Consider the following 12,210-nt stretch of genomic DNA (forward strand, 5'->3'; position numbering starts at 1 on the left):
ATTTTTGATTTGATAGAATTTACTGTGGAATATTCAACATTTGAGTAAACATCAGTTTTGGGGGACAGACATTGGCAGGGAAGAAGAGAGTAGTAAGGCAAGCTTTTCAAAATATAAATGTTAGTATTGAAATTCAGAAGAGATACTTTTTTCTCTGAGACTAAACGATAGAACAAGAGATATATGTGAAAAAAAGTAATCTACTGAGTTCAGTAGAAATTTACCTGAGGAAGTTCACACTGGAAATTATTAAATAATGTATAAATTGGAGATTTCAAAAGAGTACATAAATATTGTTATTGCTTTCTTGGGAGTGTGCAAAAAAATGAAAAAAAAAAGTATGTGAATTAAATAATGTTTTGCAGTAGTGAGCTCCCAGTAAAATATTAATATCATGATTGATTTTAGGGGAATTTGGCTTTATGCATTTAAGTCTTTATTCCCCAAGAATTCATAGTCTAGCCTGGCCTGGAAACAGGGAAAGGGAAATAAAACTCTGGGGGAATGTGAAATTGTGATAGATGCCGTGGTGGAAACCAAGTTTTTGATGAGTCCATTCTAATTAGAGGTTCAAGATCTATGTAAAATGGCAGGATTGAGGAATAGGAGTTGATACTGGGAATAACAAGTGGAAGTTTAGTGAACTTGAAAGGAAGAAAATGTAAAAGGTTTATCATAATGTAGAGAAAGTACCTAATTCAGGAGTTCTGTGTCATGTCCATGCAGATTGGATTATTATGTAGATCTTGAAGAGCATAACAGATGTCAAGGAAAGGAGTTATTAGGTAGAAGACGACTGGCAGTGGGAAAAATAGAATTGAAAGGATAATGAGAAATAAGAAAAAAGAAAACAAATAATCCAGGTATTCATTTTGTGTCAACCAAAGGGGTCACATTTCGGAAGAATTTCAATGTTTAGTAGATGACAAGGTTAATAAAACCTCTAGAAGGACCATCGTATTCTCACTTGAATTTGAGGCCTCAGAGGAAAAACTGAGCTTGCAAAGCTGCAAGCACACAAATGTACAAGGAGTATTATAGGCTTAAATAGGATGAAATAGACAAAGTGAATGTTAATAAATTATTGTTTTGCAGTTTAGAAATCTACCTTTTTCCTCCCTCTCCTCATCTCCTTTAGCAATATGTCTCCTAAATGATGTTGGAGCTAGTGGGAATATTCGTTTAAAAATAATTCTTTTACGTTTCATGTTCTTTTGTTATAAAATGTCTATGTGTAAAATCAGGCCAATGTGAACATATTTGTTGAATTAGGATATATTCTTAAATTTAGGATGTAAGACCTTTATATGATCTTCATTCAGCAATGGCTGTTTTTCTGTTTGATATGCCTTCCCCATTCTGCCTCTCTTCCATTCTAAATATTGATATCAACAATGGTGAAATTGTAGATACAATTAATGAAAGCTATTTTCTCCATTCCTAATTCTTCAACCAAATACATATGATGTCTCCCTCTCTTGATCTTGGCTAACATTTATCAATAATTTGTATACTTAACATATATTTTATTTCTTATCATTACTATATCCCGATTGATGTACACTTTTCTTCTTTGCATACTAAATTGTAAATTTACTCCTCTTTGTATTCCCTGTAGTGCTTCGCATGCAGTTTTATAGAAAATAAACACCCATATTTGTTTGAAGATTTGCTATTATAGTGACTATAGTTTTTCATTTGATCCTGTCTTCTTTTCGTTTATTCAACTATATCATCTTTCAGATTATATTGTGTATTCTGCAATGTATTAACATAGTGTCATCCATTTTCTTTATATGTCTTCATAGCTTTGGAAATAAGGTTTCACATATACAAAAGATAGTTTTTGTCTATCGTTATATTAACTCACTAATGAATTTACCTTTGAATTTTTCTACTGCTTGTAATATTTGATAAAAAGAATTGCAGTAAAAATTGTGTAATTGTAGTTAGCGTCAAAGAAACTGAAGTAACTCTCTCTTAAATGATCACAAATACCTACCTGTCTCCTCTAAAAAGAGAAATATTTTATACATCATGAACATCTAAAATTATCTCATAAGATGTTTAAAAAAATGTATGTTCTCAGATGTCATTTTAGATAAACAATTGTAATATAAAATTTTAAAACAACTGAAGTATCAATTACAATAAAGTAAATAGTGGTCCTATAATAAAATGCTTAATAGAATATATTGCAACAAAAATATTTCTGGAAGAAATATTTAATAGTAATTTATATCATAATAGCATAATCTTGACAAAATTTCTTATTATAAATGCCAAGATATATAAACAGAAGTGTTAATATTCATTTGAAATTATTAAAGCAAAACAAATACATGTGATATTATGCCACAATGATATCTACTCTATGTCAATGTAAACTTTGAGCTATTTGTTCATGTGATATTAGACTAATTTTTATGTATGTAGCTTATTTATCCACATGCTCTTACACCTAATTAGGCTGCAGGTGCAATAGCAAAACATGATTGAAAAATAACGTCAGAGCAATAGTTATTGCTTATATTTGTAAACAAAATATGAGACCCCAAACTCTGAGACTGGTGCTGTTATTTCCATTTTTCAAATGAGAAAAATTAAGGGTCCCTCAGTGAGGTGTATCACAATTTGGGTTCACAGGAAGAGAACTCTGAGACAAAATTTACAGTGCAACACAGTTATTAGTAAGTGCCTTGGAACTGGCCTCTGTGGAAGAAAAGGAAATGAAGTAAGATTAGGCAGAGGTGGCTCACACCTGTAATCCCAGCACTTCAGGAGGCCGAGGCGGGCAGATCATGAGGTCAGGAAATCGAGACCATTCTGGCTAACACGATGAAACTCCGTCTCTACTAAAAACACAAAATATTAGCTGTGCAAGGCGGTGAGCGACTGCAGTTCCAGCTACTCCGGAGGCTGAGGCAGGAGAATGGCGTGAACCCGGGAGGCGGAGCTTGCAGTGAGCCGAGATCGCGCCACTGCACTCCAGCCTGGGTGACAGAACAAAAGTCCGTCTCAAAAAAAAAAAAAAAAAAAAAAACATTAGGCAGAGGAAGAGCGCCAGCTTTGGACCTGTAACAACTGTCCCACGTTGAACTGAAATGAAAACATTTACAGTCATTGTATGTACCCCCAGGAAGAGTGTGAATTGAGAGAAATTCTTCAGCTCAAACAACCCCTTAAGGGCCAACAGCTGTAGGCTTCTGCCAATAGCACTTTCAACAGCTGGAGCATCACGTTTTTCCTTGAAGGAGGACCTGCACTGAGTGTCCCTCTGTTCATCACAAGGTTGCTGGACCAGAACCAGATACGTTTATTACTTAAGGCTTTTTTTTTTTTTCACTGTCCTCCACTGAGCATGTCTCAGGACTACAGAAAGACAAAGATCCCCACGTTTCCAAAGCCACTCCACTGAGCTGTACTTTGAAGATTTGTACTTTCGGTTTGAGAATACATTAGCTATATTTATCTGTTGATTTATTCAAGTAAATTAACTATTATTTGTCAGCAAATTGCAAACCCCAGTTTGGGACTAGAATGAAGAGGAGAGTGGAATGATCCTGGTTCACAGAGATTTTTCATGTCATTGGTTCTTTAGATTGATCACAGCTCCCTTGTTTCTGGGAATGATCTGATCACAGATTTTGTCACTACTCACTTCTACCCTCAAAATTTTTGCTTCTTCCTGGTATCCACCAAAATCTAAAGTCTAGGAACATGTACCAGAAATTTTCTGCCTCAAATGAAATTTCTTCCTCAACCTATTTATGCTATGGTGGTTAAGGGTCTTTTTTCCTGAATTTTTGATGATGTGCTGTAACACATCACTCTTTCCCATGGGACTCACTGGTGTTTATGTAAATGAATTTTAGTTGATCAAGGTGCTCACCAAATGTGGACTTGCCCATATTTCTGGTGTGTTTTACTCTTAACCACATTCTGGGACCACAGATACCTGGATATGAAGAAATGAATTTGATAGAATATTAGAATAATTACAAGACAAACATTTCTACCGTGGTGGCAATTGGCTGTTGACACTGAAATTTTTAATTGCATTTTTAGAATTTCAAAATTGGTAAAAATGTGTTGTGCACATGATGCTAGGAGAAGCTGGCCTTGCTGTTATTCACTGTTTCAATCTTTATATTTGTCGGAGTAGCTCTGTTATACAATTTTGGCCAATATCTGCTGAGAAATTTCTGGAAAAGCTTTCTCTCCCCTGATAACATATCCAGATATCAGAGACACAGACCCTTCCTCTTAATTCTTCCCTTAAATGCTCACATGATGCCTTGAGCTGAGGTAACCATCTTGTGACCAAGAGAAGAAAGCTCAATTAATTTCATAGACTCTGATCCTGTTATTGTTATATAAGCTGTGAAACCAACACCAGCAGATCGCTACCTTCCATCCTCTTGTTATCCGGGAAAGTTAACCAGAGTTATAGCCACTGTTGGTCTGGTATTCTGTTACATTATGATTAAAATATGTCTGTTAGAAATAATGGTGTGTAAATTTAAAATGGCATGTTATAAATTTATAAAGAGACACTTAACTATCAAATCGACACATTTATTTCAACGTAACGAGTTCCTAATTTGGATATGGCAAAATCAAATTATAAACTGCTTGGTGAGTATCGATTTCAAATAAATGGATTTCATTAGTTAAAAAAAGAAAAGTCTAATGGTAGTAGATTCAGATAACTGATCTACCATTTCCACAGTAGGAATAGCTTTTCCTATGGAGTAAAACAGTCCAAATCCATTGGATAGGAAAATATTACTCTGAACTGTGCTAGGATGAGCCCTGAGTAGTTTTTGAAAACTACTTTTTCTTAACACTTTTTCTAAATTGGTTCCAGGACTTACTAATTGTATAATCATAGACGAGTTCACGTTCCTCTATGTCCTACTTTTAATATATTAATAAGCATATTTTTGAAATAGGATTTGTTTGATAATTCAGTGAAAGATATTTGAAAAGTTCAAATATTGCCTGGAATGTAGTAAGTGCTCAATGATTTTAGATTTATTTTATGACTAGCTAATTTTTCTTAAAAACATGTGTTTTGCCCACCTATCTTAATATATTCAGTCAAGATAGAGCCAGGTCTTGTGACTTCAGATCCATTTGATTTTTTAAGGTGGTTTGCATATTTTTGCTCTGATTAATTATGCATTGTTATAATTAAAATTTAATTTAGGGAGGAATCTTTTTTCCACACAATTATCTCTCAATTTAAAATGTAGATAATTTATGTGTTTTTGAGAAAAACAGAGAGAAAGAATACTATTCACATACATGTATAAATATATGTTCCCTCTTAAATTTTGATACAATCCAGTATAAACAGTCATGGAATCAGGGGCTTGTATTCAGGGTAGTTCAAAAGTTCTTCTGAGTATCAAAGACATTATTTTCGTTTATTTAGTTATTTATTCAGAGGCAGAGTCTCACTGTGTTCCCTGGGCTAGAGTGCAGGGGTGCAATTTTGACTCACTGCGACCTCACCCTACCGGCCTCAAGCAATCCTCCCACGTCAGCCTCCCAAGTAGCTGGGACCACAGGTGTGTGCCATCATGCCCTGCTAATTTTTGTACATTTTATACAGATGGAGTTTCATTATGGTACCCACACTGGTTTCAAACTCCTGGGCTCAAGTGATCCACTCACCTCAGGCTTCCACAGTGCTAGGATTACAGGTGTGAGTCACTGCACCCAGTTTCAATGAAATTATTGAAGCTCACTACCCATAATAGCCTGTTGCAAAGTGCTTCCTACCCAACATTATTTCCTTGTCAATTGCTACTCAGGTTTCCTGAGATTACACTCTGTTAACTCATGAGGTTTCTGGGCACTTTGAAAATTTCCCATAAAACTTTTAAATAAAATTATGATACAATTTAAAAATTGGGGGAGCCCTCCAGATGAAAAATCCTGGAGAAGATATCACAAATTGAGCCAAAATGGTTTTCCCCTGCATTATTTAAAAAAAAAAAAAATAAAAAGTGGATCAACTTCTTGCTTCAAATTAATGAACACTCATTCAGAATAATAGGACACAATCTGTCAAGATTAAACGAAGAACTAAACTGTAACCTCACTGAATAGCACAAGGGTTTCATCTTTTTAAAATCTAACCTCTTAATTGAAGATAGAGAATTATGTAGAGACTGCTGATGGCTAATACTATGTGAATCTTTATCAGATATTAAAGGTGATTTTATTTTATGTAGTTGTGATGTTTATATTCACCATTTCCAATAAAAAGGCTATTTACACTTCATATTCATTCAAATAACAAGAATGAGGCAACAGATTTTTTTCTTTCCTATACACTAGATTTTAAAATAATTTTGTTTTAACCACCTTAAAATCCTCTACCATTTTCAATAAAACCAACCATTCTACTGAAAGATGGGGTCATTCTATTATTTTGGGGGAAATGTTTCAGTGTAATATAAAAATTTCTGATAACTCCATTGTTTTAAATTTAAGGATCCTGGTAAGTCCGTTTGTAGATTGCTCATCAGTTATTAATATCTTTGGTGAAAGATATATGAGCATGTATAAAAGTGGTGATAATAATTACGACAGTGTTCGATGCAACAACAAAATAGCTATCACTGTTTTAACACTATGATTCAGAAAATATACTAAGTAATTAACATATAATTCTCTATTATTTGACCAACGAATGAAGTAATTTCATTATTTAAATTAGATATAATTGAAGCTTTGGGGGGTTAAGTTACAGAGTGAAATTTCATCAGAAACTAATTTGAACTCAGATATTTTGGACTCCAAAATCTGTGCTTTTAACCAACACTAATTTGTAGTAGTTTATTTATATACACACAAAATGAATAAACAATTGTATTGGTCCATTCTCACATTGCTATAAGGACATACCCAAGACTGGGTAATTTATAAAGGAAAGAGGTTTGGAACACAGTTCAGCATGACTAGCAGATCTCAGGAAACTTGCAATCATGGCAGAAGGAGAAGTAAATACGTCTTTCTTCACATGGTGGCAGCAAGGAGAAGTGGAGAGTGAAGGGGGTGAAAAGCATCTTATAAAATAATCAGGTCTCATGAGAACTCAGTCACTATAATGAGAACAGCATGGAAGTAACCATCCCCATGATTCAGTTACCTTCCACTGGGTCCCTCCCATGACATCCACAGTTCAATATGAAATTTGGGTGGGAACACAGCAAAACCATATCAATAATTATACATTTTCATGTTAATTATATAAGTTGCTAATGATAAAAAATGAAAGCATCATTAGATGTACTGGTTCTATTAACCAATTTCATATTATTGAAACAAATATATTTTAGAGTTATCATACTTTGTAGAATTAAATATATTTTTCTCACACAGCTTCCTTCTCAATTTTTCCCTACTTTCAAGTTGTTCAAGACAACCTCAATATTAATAATGCAAAGTGCCTTCAAATTTTTTCTTATCTTCCTCAACATTGAGAAATAAATCTTATAATCGCCATTTTATAGATGAACATCTACTTTCCAGGATTTAGTTGTATATCCAAGTGAAAACTCCATCATAACTTACTATGATAAAAATGATAGAGATTGGCCGGGCGCGGTGGCTCAAGCCTGTAATCCCAGCACTTTGGGAGGCCGAGACGGGCGGATCACGAGGTCAGGAGATCGAGACCATCCTGGCTAATATGGTGAAACCCCGTCTCTACTAAAAATACAAAAAACTAGCCGGGCGAGGTGGTGGGCGCCTGTAGTCCCAGCTACTCGGGAGGCTGAGGCAGGAGAATGGCGTAAACCCGGGAGGCGGAGCTTGCAGTGAGCTGAGATCCGGCCACTGCACTCCAGCCTGGGCGACAAAGCGAGACTCCGTCTCAAAAAAAAAAAAAAAAAAAAAAAAAAAAAAAAAAAAAAAAAAAAAAAAAAAAAAAAAAGATAGAGATTTTAGAATTCAAGAGTCTAACTTTAAATGAAATTTAGTAAAATAAGAACTGCTTTTCAAGTTACCACAGATGATATTACTAAAGGTTTGACTAGTGCAAAATGTGTATCTTCATTTCCCCAGCCTCTTTTAGCAACTTCCTAACTACTTGACATTGATTTGCTAAACAAATTGCTGGTTTTTACTATAGGTGAAAATGGTCTCATTTCATTTTGTAATCCCATATCTGTGTTGCTCAACAAAGCCCAGTATCCATGTTGCTCAATAAAGCCCAAATACCAGTGGCTTAATACTTGAAATGTTTATTTCTCATTGAGGCAACAGGTGTCTCTGTTGGGTGTCTTTCTTCTAAGCACTGACTCCAGGATTTAAGCTATTTCCATCTTTCTTCTTCCATGCCCTCAGAAGAAAATGGTTGTCAAAGTCAACATGACAGGTGAGAGGGTCCGTAGGGTCAGTAGGGTGTTTTAAATGGCTAGAAAAGGAAATTTTTAAAATATTTTTTCTGTCTACTTTACATTGGCAGTCACGTGATCAACATTAATTACAAGGGTAACTAGAAGAGCACATGGAAATAGTCTCTGCCACAGCCTTTTATTAAAAGATCTTACTAATTTTCAAAATCAGATGAAACCCATAAAAGAACAGTACTATCAAGATAATGGAAATAATTTTTAAATTAATTTTATTTTTAATTGACAGATTATAATTGTATATATTTTGGGGGTACAAGGTGATGTTTTGATATATGTGTACAATGATTAAATCAAACAAATTCACATATCCAGCACTTCATTTACATACCATTTGTTGTAGTTAGACACTTGAAATTTACTCTTATAAATTTTGAAATATAAAATACATTATTATTAACTATGATCACCCTGCTGTGCAATAGATTTCAAAAACTTGTTTCTCCCAGCTGAAACTTTATACTCTCTGACCAACATTTCCGCATTCCTTCCTCCATCCTTCAGTCTCTGGTAACTACCATCCTCTACTTCTATGAGTCTGACTTTTTGGGTTCTACATATAAGTGAGATCATGTAGTATTTGTCTGTCTATGCTTTTCTTATTTTGTTTACATTAATGTCCACCAGGTTCATCTACATTGCCTCAAATGACAGAATTTCCTTATTTTATAAGTCTGAAGGGCCTTCCATTGTGTATACAACATATTCTTTTTCCATTCATCCATTGATGAAAACTAAGTTTGATTTAATTACTTGGCTATTTTGACTAGTGCTGCAATGAACATGAGCATAGTGATTTGGCACAGTCATTTCAATGTTATTTTTGGATATATAACCAGAAATGAGATTACCAGATTATATGCAATTCTGTTTTTAGAATTTTTGAGAAATCTCCATGCCATTTTCTACAGTGGCTATATTAATATACATTTTCATCAATAGTGTACAATGGCTTTCTCCATATCGTTGCCAACACTTATCTTTCATCTTTTAGATAATGGCTACTCTAACAGCTGTGAGGTAATAGACCACTGTATTTTTAATTTGCATTTCCTTGATGATTAGTGACGTTGAACATTTTTTCATGAGCCTGTTAGCTATTTGTACATCTTATTTTGATTAATGTCTATTCAAGTTCATTGCCCATCTTTAAGTGGGTTGTTTTCTGGCTATGGAGTTGTTTGAATTCTTTATATATTTTGGATATTAATCTCTTATCAGATTTATGATAGGCAAATATTTTTGCCCATTCTGTGGGCTATCTCTTCAGTCTGTTTTTTTTTTTTTTTTAACCGTGCAGGAGCTTTTTAATTTGATGCCATCCTATTTGTGTATTTTTACTTTCACTACCTGAGCTTTTGAGGTCATATCAAAAAATTCATTGCCTAGACCAATGTTATGGAACTTTTTCTCTAATAATTTTACAATTTCAGGTCTTATTTTAAGTCTTTAATCCATTTTGAGTTTACTTTTTGTGTATGGTGTGATGCAAGGATCCAATTTCATTCTTTTCATGTGTATACCAGTTTTCTGGACACCACTTATTGAAGAGACTGGCCTTTCCCTATTGTATGTTCTTGGCTCCTTTGTCAAAAGTCAACTGACTGTGAATGTGTGAGTTTATTTCTGGGCTTTTCATCCTGTTCCATTGGCTAATATATCTTTTTTTGTTTGTTTGTTTTTAATGCCAGTGCCATAGTGTTTTGATTACAATAGAATTAAGATATATTTTTAAATGAGATTTTAAATCAGAGTATGTAATGCCTCCAGTCTTGTTCTTTTTGTTCAAGATTGCTTTGGCTAGTCAGGTTTTTTTTTTTTTTTTTTTTTTGTAGTTTTATAAGCATTTTAAGATTGATATTTTTAGTTCTGTCAAAGATGATACTGAAATTTTGATAATGAGTACATTGAATCTGCAGATTGCTTTGGGTAATAGGGACTTTTAACAATATTAATTATTCTAACCCATGAAAACAGGCTATGTCTTCCTTTATTTGTGTTTTCTTTAATTTCTTTTACAACGTTTGATGGTTTTCAGTATATAGAACAATTTTGTATTGGGACCCATTCCATGACACTTTACTATGTATGTCAAAGTACACCCATTTATGCCACTAAGCAGCTTCAGTCACAAGATTAACCCCTATTAAACTGGTTTTATAAAATCGCGATTTTATGCCCAGAAGAGAGATGTCAAGGTAATGTAGTAAAACAAGCACTAGAAAGTTGTGGGATCTGGGTGACAAGTCCAGATCTAACTGTGATCTAACGTGATGTATCTTATAACATTTCTATACCTCACTGTCTTCATGTTTGAAATAAGAAGAGCAGCTGATGCATTCTGTAGTTGCTTTATCTCCAGAATTCTATGGAATCCCAGAGGGAAGGACAGCAATGCTGAAAGGCATAATAAACTCTGGTACTGGAACTTCTTGGTTTTAATCCTCACTTAACATTTATTAGCAATGTGAATTAAGAAAATCTCTTATGTATCTGTTTTCTTATCCACAAAATGTTCCTGCACACATTTCTTGAGAGGATTAAGTTATTTAATACATGGGAATCATAATGCCTAGAACATAATATTTAATAATTTTAGCTATTTTTTTCATCTGAGATAACCTCTGAAAGAAAACTTGGTGGCTTGTCAGAAGTAACAAAGCTATTTGGGAACAAAACAGGAAATGTAATTCTTTTTTTGTTGCTGTTTGAGACAAAGTCTTGCTCTGTTGCCCAGGCTAGAGTGCAACGGCACGATCTCGGCTCACTGCAACCTCCACCTCCAGGGTTCAAACAATTCTCCTGCCTCAGCTTCTCAAGTAGCTAGAATTACAGGTATGCACCACCACACCTAGCTAACCTTACTTCTTCCTGTATCTACTAGGCAACACTATTAATAAAAATTCTAAGTACTTCCATAAAATCACTATTAAAGAAATTATTTTTTCTATACAAGATGTTGAAAATGAAAATGTAATCATTTCCAAGCATACGAAAATGTTCATGCATTTCCCTGCAAAATATTTATGTACCTCTTACTGTGGAGAGAGTACATTGAGAGCTTTCTAAATTCAGGCTTTTAAGAATATTATTGAATATATTTTCAGAACCAGCTATAAATTTCAGACATAATATTATAAAAACTGAGATTTAAAATGTGAAATACACAATCCTGTTCATGGTGACATGTAGGGCAATTACAGAAACTGGTTTTTGTTTGTTTGTTTGTTTGTTTTTTTGTTTTTTTTTTTTCTGGCTATGAACATGGCCCAATTCCTTTTATTTAAAAAAAAAAAATCCTCATGTTTGAGCAGTATTTTTTCACTTGCCTAGCTAACCGAAAACAACTGCTACTAATAACCTGTCATCTTTTAAAAATAGATATAAAGTATTTCTTTTACAGAAACTAAAGGGGAAAAACACATTTATTTTAATGACAGTTGCTTATCACATTTCTCACTTGCTTCCTCATTAAATTTTCCCAGCCACCCTCAAGAGGATATTATTATTCTCTCTGTGGTTCAGATGAGGGAACAAAGCTCACAACGTCACATAGCTTGTGCATGGCAGATCCAAGATTCATTAAATCCCAGATGTCAAATATCAGGCTTGTCCTGCTGAATATCAGCATCTCCCTCACTGTTCAAAATAACTGGGGCTCCATTGACCAAAAGAGGCACAGTATGATAAGTATGAAAGAGTGTGGAGTCTGAAGTTAGAGGACCTGGCTTTGAGACTTAGGCCTTCTTTAACCCCCTTAAAGCTGGCTGAAATTTTC

Source organism: Macaca nemestrina, chromosome 2, assembly GCF_043159975.1.
Source record: "Macaca nemestrina isolate mMacNem1 chromosome 2, mMacNem.hap1, whole genome shotgun sequence".
NCBI classification, from domain to species: domain Eukaryota; kingdom Metazoa; phylum Chordata; class Mammalia; order Primates; family Cercopithecidae; genus Macaca; species Macaca nemestrina.